This window comes from Cotesia typhae, unplaced genomic scaffold (genome assembly GCF_013202065.1).
Source record: "Cotesia typhae breed Kobodo isofemale line unplaced genomic scaffold, CoteBio_Ctyphae contig_22, whole genome shotgun sequence".
Taxonomy (NCBI): Eukaryota; Metazoa; Arthropoda; class Insecta; order Hymenoptera; family Braconidae; genus Cotesia; species Cotesia typhae.
This window is the reverse complement of record NW_027423728.1, coordinates 8,145,171-8,162,360: the sequence shown is the minus strand read 5'-3', so window position 1 is coordinate 8,162,360 and position 17,190 is coordinate 8,145,171. Positions and strand designations below refer to the sequence as shown.

The window sequence follows — 17,190 nt, the reverse complement described above, 5'->3', positions numbered from 1 at the left end:
TTCCCAGTGGTGATATAACGTTATGAATGCATAAAAAGTCCCGTAAACTCGAGAAGATGGTATACGCCTCGGTATTCTCGCTGGAGTATATCTTTCTTTCGGTTCAGGAGAGGAAAGATACCAGATTTTATAAACCATTATTCATGTTGCATGTTTTTATTCGTATAGGAACAAAATAAAATAAGGGAAATATATTTAAAGTTATACCAGTCACGTTTTTAAATTTTCTTATAGGAGAACAAACGATAGATAGATCGCTAAAACATAAATAATATTTATGTTTACTTCACCTCAATTTTATATTGATTGAAAGGATAACTTTTTTAAATTTTTGAATGGAAAATAAGTTGAACAATTTAAACTCTAAAATATTTTCTTACGAAGAAAAATATTAAAAAATTTATTTAAATCAAGTAAAAATTTCATTTTTTGTTATTCGAGTAGAAAAATTCTTAAATTAATAAAATTTTCTTGGTTTTAATTAATTTTACTTAGTTCAATATTTTTTCGTCTTGATTCAAGACAAATAAACTTTTCAAAATAATTTTTTTGATTTAAGAATTTTTCACTTAATTCAAATTAATTTTTTTTTTGTGTGTACTTATGCAATTTTTATTTAATTTTAAAAGGAAAATTCAACCTAAGCCATATTTTTAAAAATATGAGAATTGTACTGAAGAAAAACTAAAAGCAAAATTTTTATAAATGGTAAACCTATAAGAAAGTGAAAGTGTAATTGAAGTTCAGAAAGATAACGAAAGAGCGCGTTAATAGACAGGTGAATATCCAGGTAGGTAAGCTCGATAAACCGGTAATCGACAAAGTTCTTAAACGCAGCAGCAAACCTGTACCCTACATACCGATATACCGGTTTGTCTTCAGCTGGCTTGCTATCAACGAGTGTATCTTGTCGATTCGACAATCGGTACAGCAGGTAACTGATCAGCAGAATAAAATCTTTCGGTATGAAGGAAGAATATCCTGATCGTGATCGTCCGTAAAGAAACTAATAATAAGATATGTTGCTGATAGTATCACGCGCAATGCATACAAAAAATAAATGTCGAGTGTGTAATGTGAATATAAATGTGCATTATAATAATGCGAGTAATATGGTTTGGTTATGGAACCCTCAAATGGTTCAGCAGGATACACAAAATCGGTAGAAATAAATAGTGGTATAAAATTGGAAGAGGTCGGGCGATTTGGAGTAAGCCCAGAGGGTGGCATATGCTAATACTAAATCCCAGTACACTGGTAAGCCGACCCTCGAGTATCGTCAGATAGTTCGCAAGCAACGAGAGTTGAGAGTTTATCTATTTTCCTAGTGTCTGTGATAAGGAGGAAAGGTTGACAAGGCTCGCGCTCTCCGGAAAATAGAACGAGAAGGAGAACCCACAGGAAATTCAGGACAAGTTGCGATGTTTATCTGAAATTTAGGGATGCATCCCCCCAACCACATAACGGAAATTGAGCCCAAGTTGACTACAGATGGAGGAGATCCTACTGGAATTTACTACCTCCGGATCATCTTTAGATAACTATGCACGGATATTTATTGGTTGTCTTTTATGCCCTTGATTAAGTTATGGGACAGAATAGATGCATGTAAAGCGAGAATTATTTTGTTCGAAAGAAATCAATGCAAAATTTCAATTATTTTTGATTTTTAAATTAGAATTAACAACCAAAAAATATTTTTTCGCATTTTTATATCATACACATTTATAAATATTTTTTTCTTATTAAAATTCAAAAATTTAATTTATGTAATTTGATAAAAATAAATTTAGTTAAAAATTTGAAAAAAATTTTTCTTTCTGTTCCAAATTTATTTAAAATTAAAAAAAAAAGATAGTTAAACTTCTAAATAAATTTTTTTTTGCAAAAAAAAACTCATAATATAGATTGAAAAAATACTTAAAATTAAATTACACCATTTATGAAAATTCTAAGCCAAGAAAATTAATTATTAAACAAATTAATAAATTTTAAAAATAATTTCTCCGACAAAAGATGATCTCTCTTTAATCAGATTATTTTTTTTCAGAATTGAAATTAACATAATTGACAAAATAGGTAAAGAAATAATGTGATCAAATTTTCCATTGATGTGTAACTGACTCCAGTAATCTGTTATTCATAGAATAAATCAGAATTAGAAGAGCACAAGGTGACACAGAGCGCCCAGGATGGTTTATTTAGCTCCAGGCAAGGTAACAATATACACCACCAAATCCATTAAAATATGTAAAGGCCGTGAGCATTTAGCTTATCGTTTGTGACCATCTATACGATGGTGTACATACCGTCCTCCCTTTCGCAAACCGAGGCCCGCAGGCTGTCTGAAAATGTCGAGCCTCTAAATCAGAGGGGTGGCTTGTGGTCGGTTAAATTTAAACTAAAATATTACGCCACCCCCTGCCCTTTTCGCTCATTTCAACTGGACCCGAGATAAGGCTGATTTCATAAGAAAAAAAAACTACCCTCGTTTTCCTCGCACCCGCATTCGCTGATTATTATCTAATAAAATGCAAAGAGTTTAAAAGTTAAACATTTGAGAGGAGGTGAAAATGATAAAATCTCATTTTAATTATTGTCAATGCCATTCATTCACAAGTAGACGTATGCAGGTGAGCTTTATGCTCTGGAATACTGATTTTAAATAAAACGTACTGTACCGGATAGTAACAAAAATAATATTGAGGAGTAAATCGTAAAATAAAAGCAGGGTGGATTTATTGTCGGATATATAACAGCTTAAGTGTTGATGTACTTAACCAGATTGTATTCCAGCTACATCATCCTTCGTAGATAGTATACTCAAATTAAAATACAGACTAAGGTAAAAATTATTAAAGACAAGAATTGATAAAACTATTTTTTTTTTTTTTTAATAAAATTTGAAAAAAAAAAAAAAAAAAATATTGCACATCTTTTTGAATTGTTCTTTATTTTTGATTTGCAAATTTGAATTTTACCTTAATCAATATTTATTTGTTTAATTTTACTTGAATGAATATTTATCAAGAAAAAAAAAATATAAATTATGAGCTATCAAATTTATTAGTTTGTATAATCTGCAGTCTTCGTTTTGTAGTAAGCGAATTGAAAGACTTAGTTCATATTTCTGTTCACATATGTTGAAAATCTCAGAAAGAACCGACCGAGGGTGTAATTCAATGTTTGGGACGTTGCTCGTAACCGTGTATTTTTATTATTAAAACGTGTGCAGGAATAGCCATATTTATTATTTACTGTCAAATGTGAAAGACATATGAGCGCAAAATTAACTACCAAAAAAAAAAAAAAAAAAAAAAAAAAATAATAATTGTAAAAAATGTAATATTGATGTAAAAGTGTTGTAGCTTTTTAATTACCGAAATCGTAATGAACGATAATTTTTTCATTCGTAAAAATAATAAAAAATAATGAATAAGCTTAAGATTTAATAAAAAGCTAAACAAAAATAATGATTGTATGAGATAAACGTGATAGACAGCTGGTCTTTAGTAATAGCATTTACTCAGATAGTCCAGACGCGTTTTCAAGATTGATGAAAGTTTGTTGGAAAGAAATATTCTTTCAATTAATTCGAGGGGATGTTTATAGCTCACGCTCGTAAAAGATGTTGACCCTTGGGCTTTTGCAATGACGACTTGCTTCTTTTGATTGTATATAGTGATACTTGTTTCTCCTCTTTCATCATTCTTCGTTTTCTGCCCTTCTTCATCGATTATCAACTTATCTGTGATAAATATGGGCTAAAAAAATTTTTTATCCTCAAAGTTTCAAATTTTAGAGTCAAAATTATTTTAAGCGGCATATTTAAAAAATAATTTGCAGAGAAAAAAATTAAAAAAATTTTTTTTAATTTATATTTTAAAAAAAATGTTAATTTAGCATTAATAAAATTTTTATAAAAATAAAAAATAAATAAAAAAAGAATCGTAAATAATCCTTCAAAGTGTAGGTAAGAATCGATGCGGGATAGAAACTTTTCATTTTGAAATTGATTGAAGAAATCCTGCAGAGGATATAAAAGTGAAACGTCTTATTGGGTGATTTATTTAGTCAATTTACATCACATGTTGCCGTGATAGCATAGAGTAAAAATACACTTGAGTGAATTTTATATTCATTTCTGCGTAAGTGATAATGAACTACTTTTCGTAAGAATTAAATGAAGCGATTTTCCGGCAACATAAAAGATTTAAGTAAGTTTATTTTATGCCATTTATAAGCGGGCAGTGTGCTATAATAAAACTATTGCTGGGTTTCATTGAATGTACCGGCCGCATACACATGACCCAAAAATGAGGATACTTGTATAGCAGACCTCAAGGGGCGTCTTTTCTTACTCGGACTCTAGACGACGACGCCCCAAGATTCAATCACTATTTTTCTCCCCTTCATTCAAGATCTCAAAGACTGCCGTGGACGAAAGATCGCAACAGGAATACCAAATAGTACCAAGATTTTGATATCTCAGCTGTGATTTTCAAATTTATTTTTTGTGACATAAAAAATTATGAAAAAATTATGTGGATATTTTTTGTAAATAGCGGAAAGTATTTTAATTTTTAAGATTGATTAAAAATTAAAAGTGATCTATACGTTATAAAAAAAAAAAAATACTGAACACGATTTTTAGTAATTTTGCGATGAAAAATTGCAAGTAAATCCAAAAATGACTTTATTTATGATTAAAGTAAATTGTAAAGCTCGGGATTTATATTTTGGCTGCCTCATTGAATACGGGATATCATAAGTCAAGGTGATAATGCAATATGCTGACGCGAAAAGGGAGCCATGAAGTTGTGTGTATAGAAATCATTCAAGAGGGATGATACGATTCAACAATATTTTATTAAATTTTGATATACTCGGATCGATTTTATTCTCTCCATCTTTTAAACTTGGCGTTGGTGTGTTGATATACTGTCTATCTGTTATACATTGTAGGTATACATGCGCTCAATAAAATAAAACTAACCAGATATCGCATTAGAAGCATTGATGTGTAAGGAAGGAAAATAAAATAAAGAAATGTAAAGTAATCAAGTTTCCAGTCTGGTGGCATTTGAGAATTCAAAAATAAATTGATAAAACGTGATGACGACAGTGTGCCAGCCTTGAATATAGAGTAACCACCAATTGGATTTTTGTGTAATTAAGATGAGCACGCGGCATCAACTTTACTCTGTATATGTAGACGCTGGGTATATTAATAGGATTCTGGCTCGACTCACCGGAGGGTTTCGTGATACTAAGTGCAATGTGTTTTCTTTTTCACTGACATTTGTCAACGTCCTTTAACGGATAACCACTCCTTTTCCTTGAATATAATTACTCATTAACTTTCATGTTAAAATTCTTGTATTATATATTATTAACTTTCAACTTCTTTTACATAAAAAATTGAAAAAAAAATACATTAAATTAATAAATTCCAAACTACAAAAAAAAAACAAAAATGTCATTAAGCAAGAGAATATTTCTCATCTTTCTATATATAAAACGATATAAACCAGAAAGTAAAGATAAGAAAAGGGATGAAGAAACGATAAGATCCCTATCAATTATCCACGATTGTACAGTAATACTGAAAAATACAATACAAATATTTTTAATCCCCAAAGAATAAGAGCAGGGAGATTGTAAGCTTGGAATCCGATCTATAAACATAAGAAATATTTCCACTCACAAAAATTGTAATTAAAAATATTTAAAATAATGCCTCGAATATTCAAAGGACAGTTTTTGTTATATTATAAGTATGATATTTTAATATAAGAATGAAGAAAATTTTTAATATGCGAAAAGTTAGTCAGTGTGTACGTCTCGACGAGAAGCGCCTTGAGGCATGTACTTTTTCTCCCCGTCTCCTACTTGATGTCTTTCTTGGGGATGTAAAAGATGGAAGATGCTTTTGTCATTCAGGAATTATAATAAAGGCGGATGAAAAAGTTCAGGAGACAGATGAGGAATGAAAGACGAAAGAAATGGTTTATCTTTTCGGAAAATCAACAGCTAAGACATATAATTGGTGCTTTCAGGGGGTTTGGAGGTGCTTATGAAGGATCCTGCCGTTAGTTTAGCTAAGAAATCCAATAAAGGAGCCAAGTAAAGCCCTCTGACCGCATAAGTTTTGATAGCAGTTCGCTCTCTGAATACCGAATTCCACGTGAAACAAGTACAAAACTTGGGGGATTATGCGTTATAGGATCTAAACGTCTCAGGGGAGTAGTAATATTGTTTGACTTCAATATCGATACTTTAAACAATTCTACATCAACACTCTAATCAAATTGTAATCCCAAGTATGATTAATTCGTGTATTTGTTGTGGTATTAAAAATTTATTTTTTTTTTTTTTTAATATTTACGATTAAAATTAAATAAATTAATAATTATTTTTAAAATAAAAAAATAAAATTAAAGCTCTTAAAAATAAATCTATTGGGTAATAAATTTTTTTTTTAAACCATAATTAATTTTTTTTAATTAAAAAAATATTCAATTCAATAATTTTTTAGTGAGATGATTCATGTTTAACACCTAAGAATTTCAATCATCAAAACTTGTTTCTAAAAATTAAAAACTTTAATCTATTTCATCACGTAAAAGTACCTCAGAATTAAAAACAATGCGGTGAATATTAAATGAAATTAAAACGACTAGGTGATTTGAATATTTACCTCGTTAATATAAAATGATTTATTTAGTATTAAATTGACTCAAGTTTTATTCAACTTTAATAAAATAACTCTTATGATATTCAAAAATTTTTTTGTTAGATAGTATAGATATAAAGAGACCTACAATTGAGCTGTGTAACTAAATCCTGTCGAATGTTGATAAATGTTGTTATAATGATGCGTTATAATTTAAGTATTAATATTAAAAATTTGAATAATACTGTATAAGTAAATACTAAATTCATATTTTTGAGTCTAAGAACCACAGGTGTCCGGTTATTGATTATATTACACTCCGTCAACTGGGCGCTTTTATTCATTTTTTGGCTATCGATTCTGAACTTTACAAAGCCGCAAATTAGTCAGGAAATTCAACGAAGCCATGTAAGTATCCAGAGTATTAAAATACACTTAATTGTAATGAATACAATACTATATCTTTGTCATTTTTTTTTTACTCTTTAAATTTACCCTCGTTTTATTTCAATTAATAATTTTAATAATAATTCTGTTTATAAATTTAAATTTATTTTAAAAAATATTTTTTATCATCAAATTAAATAAATAAAATTTATATACAGATTAAATATGAATTTAGTTAAAAAAAAATTTTTTTTCATTTTAGGAGTCGAATTTTTTATATTTTAAATATTAATTTAATTGACATTAATTTTGATCAGTAATCGACGTGTTAAAAAAATTATAAATAAAAAATTGGGATAAATAATAATAATAATGTACCTGATGGTGGCAAATTTGATTTGAGTGCGATAAACATTGGTCATCTGCCATCTTGGACAATCGGAAAAATAGTGAGTAGTATGACGCATCTTTAACTATTTTACAAGATGGTAAACACATCTACGTCACACCCCATTACATACTAGAAACGATCACTCTGACAATTAAACGACAGCGAGTCTGTTAACGTTCCCTATTTTTGGCTAACACACATCTATGTTTACATTATTTTATTTTATTAGATTTATCCAATAAGTTTGATGTCTTGCGACACATTATTTTCTCGGCTGTACATACGAAACTTGGTCTGACCACGGCGTTTGGAAGACTAGCGCGTCATCTAAGGGGTACAACCCCTCGAAAAGTGAACGTGCCCCCCATGTGAGAGCGCACTAACACGTTTGACACCGATGGATTCTCCCTTGTGCTTTACTACTATACTACTATACTACTATACTACCCGGTGGTTCAATCACGAAGAGGGGGATCACTTTTACAGTCATAAGTACTCACACACACGTGCTTTGATCAGAGACTATGACTAAGAATCCACAGAGCACACATGTTCCTCTATATACTCTACACTCTACTGTCTAAAGACTGATTCAAGCAACTAATATTTTATATTTGTATGGGTCACTTACACATCCATTGCCGTATAAAGTTTGTCGATGGATGTGTCAGTCACCCTCAACTCTTTCATGCCCAATTAGCATGAAAGGGAAAGTTGTATTTTATGTTAGACAATTTTTTTTTTTACGAAAAAACCTTTTTTTTTTATGCAATAATACGGAAAAAAGCATAATTATTGATTGTTTTTAATTTTATACTTGCTCGTGATATTTTTTTTTTAAAGAAAATTACACAAATTAGATTTTTTTTTTTTTTTTAATTTTTTTTGCCATATTTAGGAATTTTTTTTTTACTTAAACAAAAATTTAATAAATAAATTTTTTTTAAGTATTAAACTCTTTAAAATAATTTTCAAGATTGATTTTTCTTCAATAACATTTTTTTAACAAAAATTAAAAAAAATTTTTAATAAAATATAATTATTATTTACAGTAGTGTTAAAAAATATTTATCGTAAATTTTATATACTTAGGAATTACATTGTAAAATAATTAGAGCAATTAATTAGCAACAAATTGCGCATTAAAAGCAATAATAAATAAATAAATAATTTAAAAAACGAAAAGAACCAGAATTACTATCTCGAACATATCAAGAAACTTTTTTAATTTATTAAAATGTTTTTATCCACCTGGACTTATCATAATTACCAATCTAAAATTAAAATCAAATTAAAAAGGAATGCCTTTCTTATAATTTTACATATTTTTTTACTAATACATAATTTAGTACTGCATGAATAAGAAAGAAATACCACTTTCGTGTTTATGCTTTGCGCAAAAAAGTTAAAAGGATGAATAATAATAATAATGGTAATAATAATAGCTTCCATCAAGTTTTATACCTCCGTCAGAAGATCTAATTGCCTTTCAATTAAAAACAATCAACAATTTTTTTTTTATGCCAGAAAAACTTGCACCTAGAATATCATTTTCGTAAAAGTTTCATGCGTTTTTAGGCCAATAGTTGGATAAGAAAACCAATTTACAGTCATGACTTGAACTTTTGGACTTTTTGAAGGATGACATACATAAATCTATACATATATATTTATATATACAGTCGGAGGAAGGGGACGACGTCAAATCGGTTTAAATAAAATCAATATGAATTTATTGCTGGCATAATTCATCTGAAAAGTTATTTTACGGAATAAAATTTTTAAATTATATATTCAACAGTTATTTATTTCTTATAATTGAAATAAAAATATTTAAGAAAAGTTTTATTGATAAAATTTATAAAAAATTAAAATTATTTTGGAGTAAGAATTTTTTTTTTAATTTTTTTAATTTATAATTTAATAAATAAAAAAATTAAAAAAAATTAAAAAAAATTTGATAATTTTTTTTACAAATAAGTTATAAAAAAATATGATCTTGCAATTTTTTGAAATAAATTTTTCGGAACAAATTAAATTGTTAAAAAAAAAAAAATTAAAAAATGGTCAAGTGACTGCTAACTTTTTAAACTAACTAATTAAATTATGTAAAAATGAAATAATTAATTCTGGCATAAAAATTAACACAATAGTGAGCAATGTTTAAATTAGCACGGATTTATGAATAAAATTATTTCCTTCCTGATGAATAATAAAACTGCAGAGTTACAGTATACTCAAAAAATACGAAAGTTCTATTTTGAGTTGCACGTGTACATTAGTTTGCTCTGATATTTTTAAATATACAAGTTTCCGGATGTAAAGACTCAAAGTACAGTTATAATTTTATAAAAATAAACGCTTGAAGGGATAAAATAAAAAAAAAAAAAATGACTAAACAGACGCAGTCATGATACGAGGTGAGTTCTGAAACACACAAGTTACAAATGCATGTCGTTATCATCTCCAGGAATAAGTCGTTCTCCAGAGAACCTCATAGCTCGTCTACATACCTATATATTTATTCTCGGTTCTCTGGCTCCCAGACTTGAGTAGGATAATCATGAGAATAAAGTACTCATGGTCTTTGAACGTTTAATATTCATAACCGTAGTACGCACATTCAACGAAATATAGTGCGTGAACACACACCAACAGTGAGAAAGAGAAACAGTTAAATAAGAATCAGTTCCCCAAGCGGCACGCGAATTCTGATTAATTCGATTTAGTATATAGAGGTGAAACCTTAAAAATAACCTAAATCAAAATATAAGATCGTTATTCATATTAGGAAACTAATATCCGTGTTTATGATAGATGCTCTTTTTCCTCGCAAACTTCTCATTATTCATTACCAAGATAAATGTAAATATTAATAAAAATTATTTATAATAATTTTTTAATTATTTACAAAAATGTTAAAATGTAAATGGAAAATGTAAATATTTAGAGTTGTAAGAACAAAAAAAGAAGATGGCTCTGTAAACTTGGTAATGCCAGCATTCAGTAGTAGTAAAACTAACATAATTCACGGAAGATCAGAGAGTAGATAGAAAAGTATAGAACATGTTTGAAAATCCAGCTAGTTTCTTGTGCAATTTAAGTAAAGCGACGACGGGCTCTCAAACGATTTGTCAGTAGAGAGACAAGATCCTAATGGGAAAGTAATCCCCCGACGAATAGTGGACCGGCATTGCTTGGTTGTTATATAGAGGCTGAGGTAAAGAGGGATTGTAATGTTGCGATAAGAAAAGAAGTTAAGAATAAGAGCACACTAGGATTACTTCGATGATCCTCTTCTTCCTGACTATCCTTAAATTATGACACCATAATACAAGATCATGGTTTAAATTCTGGTCCAGTAAAACCCGTAAAATTACTTGAGTTTGATCAACAATCCTCAAAAAAAAAAATTAATGTTCAAGATTGAAAGAAAAATTTGTTAATAAAAAAAATGATCAATTTTTTTAAAACACTAAATTGACAGCATCCTTAATATTTATTCAATTACTTTTAAATAAATAATCCTGCTGTCACATTAAGAAGCCAAAAACTCCTTTGAAAGATCTCTTAAAAAATATACATTATTGATTTATAAATAAATTCTAGGAACGCTGTTCTATGCAAAATATTTAGATTGATTACTGCTTTTGAACACAATATTCGTGGAATCTCTTTTCTGCAACACGAAGGCTATAAAATGAAGAAAAAAAATTTGTATAATACAAGGTAGAAGCCAAAATAAAAATTTTAATCTTATCAAAGATATCGAAGGCGAAAAAAACAAACTATCATTGGAATTTGCCACTAAGTATTCAAATGCTGCTAAAGAAGGCCTTGCATTAACTTTCATTAAGACCACCCGACAGATAACTTTAAATCAAGCTCTCGTGCATTAAGAAGATACATAAATATACTTGCGATTATTTTAGTTGTAAAAATATTCCAATTCGAATGTAATATAATTGCCTTTTTTGGTTGTTGCTTTTTTTTTTGGAGAATTGAACCCTATTCAGAATTTCATCTTGCAGCGAATAAAAATTTTATTTTTGTTGGGGGCGTAAAAGTAACTATGTTTCAATACAAAATGATAGTCGCTAACGGTGCGTTGTCACGCAAGAGCGTGCTATAATGTACAGATGGTAGAAAGGCATTTCTAATCTTAAATTGTTGTGTGTATGGTAATATTATATATGGAGTACAGAAGCTTTGAAAAATTTTTAACTAGATCATCCGTGAATCTTAAAGTCTGTAATCATCGTTTTTATAAATTTTATCTGGCACAAATTTTCTGTGTTACTTTTAACACAATAATTAGTAAAAAAAAAAAAATTAATAATAATGAATAATAATTATTTAGAAATAGTTATTAATTACCGTTAATTATACAGTTATAAATACGCGTAATGCAACAATAATAAAAGTTAACAAATGTATTTTAATTACGCATTTACCGTGTAACTACTCTAATTTATATCATACTCGAGGCTTTCATGAGAGAAATAAATTGAATCGACAAGTAGGATTATAATTAGTTACGAAGAGAAAAAGTGATTAGGATATGAGTTATTACTAGTAACGTTTAAGACATAAATTCATTCACAGATTGGATTTTTTTGCAGTGTTGAAAGTCGAGTTTTGATTTATGGTTCTTAAGGAAAGTTGTGAATTTAATGAAAAAATTTTTTTTGGCTTAAAAAATGACGCGAAAAATTTAGAACGATATTTTTTTATCAATTGTCTGATAAAAAAATTAAATCAAGCTAAAATTATTAATTATTAATTACTCGAAAAGTTATTAAGCTTTTAGAGCCGTGTTTCGCAATACAACCCTTTAAATTGTAATCATACAATAAAGTTGACTGCATTAGAATTTGAATGGTACTTTATGTACGAAATATTCCAATGAAAATTTCTGAAATAATTGCGCGTCGTCTTCTGCAGGGAATTATTTTATCCAATGAATTTAAAGGCTGACGAATTTAAATTCTAACCACAATTCAATAAGAAAATTTATCTTCAGTACTTAATTTATAATTTAGATTAATAAAATTGTCACACGTATTTATCATCCATTTACACGCTTATTAAACTATGTTTACACCATCAATATTAAAACTTTGCTCACTAAATCATTACACCGCTGACTGGAAATTTTCTCACAGTGTAAGAATAAAAAATAGTAATATTTAATTAGCACTTATTATTCATTTAGAATAGTGAATTGTAAGTTAATTTAAATATATATAACGTCTGATCTTGACAGTATGGTTAATGGTAAGTACTTTTGCCAGACTACTCTTTAATAGCTTGATAAATAAATACAGGCTGTAATTTAGATCGCTACTAAGCAATACTTTCAAGTGTGACATTATAACGCCGTTTAATGATGTTTCATTTCAAACATTGTATTTATTCATTTACACTGCCCTTAAAAATCTATTAAATAACTATTTGCATAACTAAACATTGGCTATTTAATTATAATATCCATTCATTTTAATTAGAACAGTAATTGTCGAGAAAAAAATTTTTTCTAACAGTAAATAGAAAGAAAAAATTATTTACTATTTTTTTTTTAATGAAAATTAATTAAAAAAAAAAAATTCTTTGTTGAAGAAATAATTTTTTTTACTCCAAAAAAATTTTTTTAAACAATTTCAAAAATATGGAAGCTCAAATAATTTTATATTTCCTTGATTTTATGAGTCTGTAATCTATAGTGCATTTAAGCGGCATCGTTTCAGGTAAAAAAAAAAAAAAAAAAAAAAAAAAAAAAAAAAAACTTGTGCCTGTTGTTTACAAATGTATTGTGACAGAAACTAGAAAACATTAAAACCATCGATTTTATCACTTCGGTAGTAAAACAGTATTAGTTTCGGTATAAAACTTTTTATTTTCTTAACTTGTAGATAAAAGTCTTACGGATTCAAAGGGACCGGTGAAGAAACATTCGGTAACTTTTTATTTATATTTGTTTGTCGGGTTTTCATTTGCTAAACACATAATCTAAAAATCAGCTTCATAAAATTTTTATAACACAACATTCCAAATAATCGATGCTAAAATTATTTTAATTCACCAATTTCGTAGTCAAATAATTATTTATTACTCAGAATAATTTTTAACCATAAAAAAAAAATATTTAAAAAAGAATTTGACGAAAAAAAAAAAACCATAATAAATGGCTAAAAAAAATTTAATTAATTGTTATTGGTGACAAACTTTACCTTTAATGACAACTGGAAAGGATTCTATACACTGAGATGACACAAATAAAGATAAGGAGCCAAAAAAAATGAAGTTGGATGCGAGATTGGACGGATAGGATCGCGCGCGAGCAGTCAACTGAGAGCATTCTTTGACAGTCGGGCTTACAACTCGAAATTCGTCGGTCGAGTACTATCGTGTGACTCCGTAAAAGTTCGCCAGGAAACACGTGGAGTCGCGACCAACCCCTATGGAGCTGGGATTCCTGCGCCACTGTTAAATTTGCCGCCCCTATAAACTATATATACCAGGAGGTGACAGAATAAACCGTGATAGAGGACGAGGACTATCTGGCTTCAGCCCTCTTTTCATCTCGCTTACTCTCCCTCATGGCTCCGCGTAAATTATAGGGAAATACACGTTAGCAATAGCTTACAGTTCTCTCTCGCTCTGGCCATTTTTTCGATTCACTCTCTGCTAGTATAGTGCGTATGTCCTACCGAGTTTTATTGCGTACTTCAACGTTGCATTAACAGTGAAACTTTGGTAATAATAACGATTTATATTGAATCATAAGAGTTATATGTTTATGATTCCATTAACATTTCAAGAGAGCCAAATAAAATCTTTACAATATATAATATTACAGTACATGGATATTGAGATTGACATTATTATGACAGTGATTGATAGATCGATGATAATAGGTTTCAAGTAAAAGTAATAATCCGCGTCGTAGAAAGATTTTTTGATCTTGTCATATATAGTTATGGTAGGCTAAAAAATTATTTATGACCATATGTGACTTTATAAATGACTGATAGGGCCTTTAGAAAAATTTTACTTCTAATCTATCTCAAACTTGTGATAAAGTGAAGATAAAATTATAAATTCTAATTCATATTTCCATAAACTCACAGATTTACAGGTGTCAAGTTACTAAACACACACACACACACACACACACACACACACACACACACACACACACACACACACACACACACACACACACACACACACACACACACACACACAAACTGAGGTTTACTACAGATAATCCATTATTTATGCTCACTAGATCATACATGCATAATATACACCTGCATTTAGTTACACTAGATTATACACAGAGGGTGCGTTCAATTGTTCGATTATCACCATCCTCACTTTACTACCCAGTCTCGCGAAAACCAGGAGGACAATGGGAGTGTCTATTTAATCTGCGATCGATTGACGATCGTGATTGTGTATACGTACACGTTCTGTCATTTCTGTCATGCAAAAAATTGTAGATATCGTGAAAAAGTTTTGTATATGAAAGCAATATGAATTTTCACCATTTGAAATTTTCGCATTGGTATAGCATCACGTAGCTCTGTAGAGAGGGTCAGAATATACATCAGACAGGGCTCATCAACCGCGCTCAAGCCAACTGAATACCAATTGTGTGGTCGACGCGTCGGGAACGTCAATTGACGCTTAAGCAACCCTAGGTTTGCCAGTTGCTCGCTTTAACTGGGAAAAAAGCATTGACTATTATTATCGAGTATTGCGGTAATATATTACTTTACAGCAGCCATACATTTGTGATGCTGTTGAGACTTGAGTATTTATGAAAAAAATTAAGCCATGTTAAGTCCTGATATATAGCCATATATCAGGCCATATGTGAAAATTGACAAAATCAGAAAACATTATATGAGTTAAATTAAAATACTGATAGAAAAACAAGACTATTAAAACCTCAATTCTCGATTTTATTGGCTGCAGGATAAATGATTGCTTACTCAAACTTAAATCAAGCAATTTCAGGAAATAACCGAGTTCTACGTACCGGGTTGTTGAGTTTACTCTTAAGTCTAGTACTTGAGAGGCGCAAATGAAGCTGAAGGAGAGAAAATAGCCCTGGCTGGATTTACCATAAGAATGGCTGGCATTATTCCATAGATTCAAGACGGGAGATAGCCCAAGTCGAAAATGGCCAAAGCCAGTTAAGGGGCTGGTGACAGATGCTCTGTATGCAAATTCACAAAGACTTCCTAAGGTGGAAAGTGCCTGCAACCCTCACATTGCTTTCTCTTCCCTTGGAGTCTTCTTTGGCTAAGGCTCCGTGATAAAGACCTCCCTCACTTTCCTTCTCTCTGACAACGAAAGAAGGAAGGTGCGCTGGGAAATAAGGGCGTTAATTGAAACGAAAGCTATACCGGGATCTTGTTTTCGTTTTGTTGGAAATTTTTTTAAGTTTTTACCGATTGAGTAACCTTGCGTGGAGGAAACCGAAATATTAATAGCGCTTTTTCGAATCTTTCAGAGAGGGTTGTTCTAATTAATTTAATTAGCGGTTGGATTGGCTTGGTGAAACTTCGGAAACATCCTCATTTATAACACCTGTCGTTGATGGGTTATTTCTAATTGTCATTTTGATTTCTTATGTAAATTGCTTTTGTGATCAGGTTCTTCAATAAATAATTGGATTATTTTTTGTAAATATAACATAAAATGACCATATAATTTCTGAAATTTCCATAAATAATATTTTCCATGCATAATTTAAATCCAGGATTTTGTGATAGTCTAAAATACGAACCGCAGGCAAGATATTTACATGTCACACATAACATAAGAATATACTTACGCATACGCAAGATGAGGTAACATGTGTAGACTACTACCGTTTCCCGTGTTGTCATTTCTTTTATACTTTGTGTCCCCGAGAATCTACCAATGGCATCGAATCGTATGAGATACTGCAAATATACTATCAAAAGGAGTCTTGAAAAAAATGTAAAAAAAAACGCTTTCGAGAAATAACTATGATCATTTGGAAAACAGTTTCTCAAGTCTTTGTCATTGTTATTATTATTACTGCAGGAGTGAATAGAGCGAAAGAAAAAAAATAAAATAAAAAAATAATAGAAAAATGAAGAAAGGGTGTCTGAAATATTCAATGGAAAGGGAACATTTCAATTAAAAGTAATTTTCTAGACTTAAGAAAGTGCTTACCTGAAATCCCCACTAAAGTATTACGCGAGTTAATTATTTAAAGTTTTAAAAAACCATTTAAACTGATGAAATTCCATCGATAAAATGAATTTATTTAGAATTTTCGCGGTGAATTTTTTTACTCGTAATGTATCTCCTTTTTTGTAATAATCGAATACAAACAAGATGACCTCAACTATCGTAAATTCAACATTTGGAAAACAACACGGGAAAATTCGATCGAAATCGTTTGGATTCCTGTCCCAACGGGAGATGAATCGTCGACACGATTTTGGAATGCTAATGCAAGTCGTTCATACTTTTATAAGGGGGTGCTTTTTTTATATTTCAAATTTTTTCTCTCTTACTTTAGTGTTCTTTTTTTTTTTTTATCAAAGACGCACAGAGTCAAAGTACTGCCATAGGGACATTTTAAAACGTCCCGTAAAATTTACGAGGCGTTGCTTGCGCCTGAAAAGTGCTCCCGGGAATTGAGAGATTTTCTCTCTTCGCTTGTGATACTGACTACTTTTCTCGATTT

General features: G+C 29.8%; 1 protein-coding gene across 2 annotated transcripts in view; it reads right to left on the bottom strand.

The window, feature by feature from the left end:
• The window catches only part of LOC141524612 (protein prickle), a 58,187-nt gene that overhangs the window by 18,656 nt on the left and 22,341 nt on the right, over window positions 1-17,190 (bottom strand). The window contains exon 1 of one of the 2 annotated variants that reach the window (XM_074238635.1): window positions 13,685-13,801. The exons of the other annotated variant lie outside the window; for it this stretch is intronic. The gene's annotated coding sequence lies outside the window, so the exon portion shown is untranslated. Of the gene's footprint in view, window positions 1-13,684; window positions 13,802-17,190 lie in introns of those variants that run through there. 2 annotated transcript variants of the gene reach the window in all.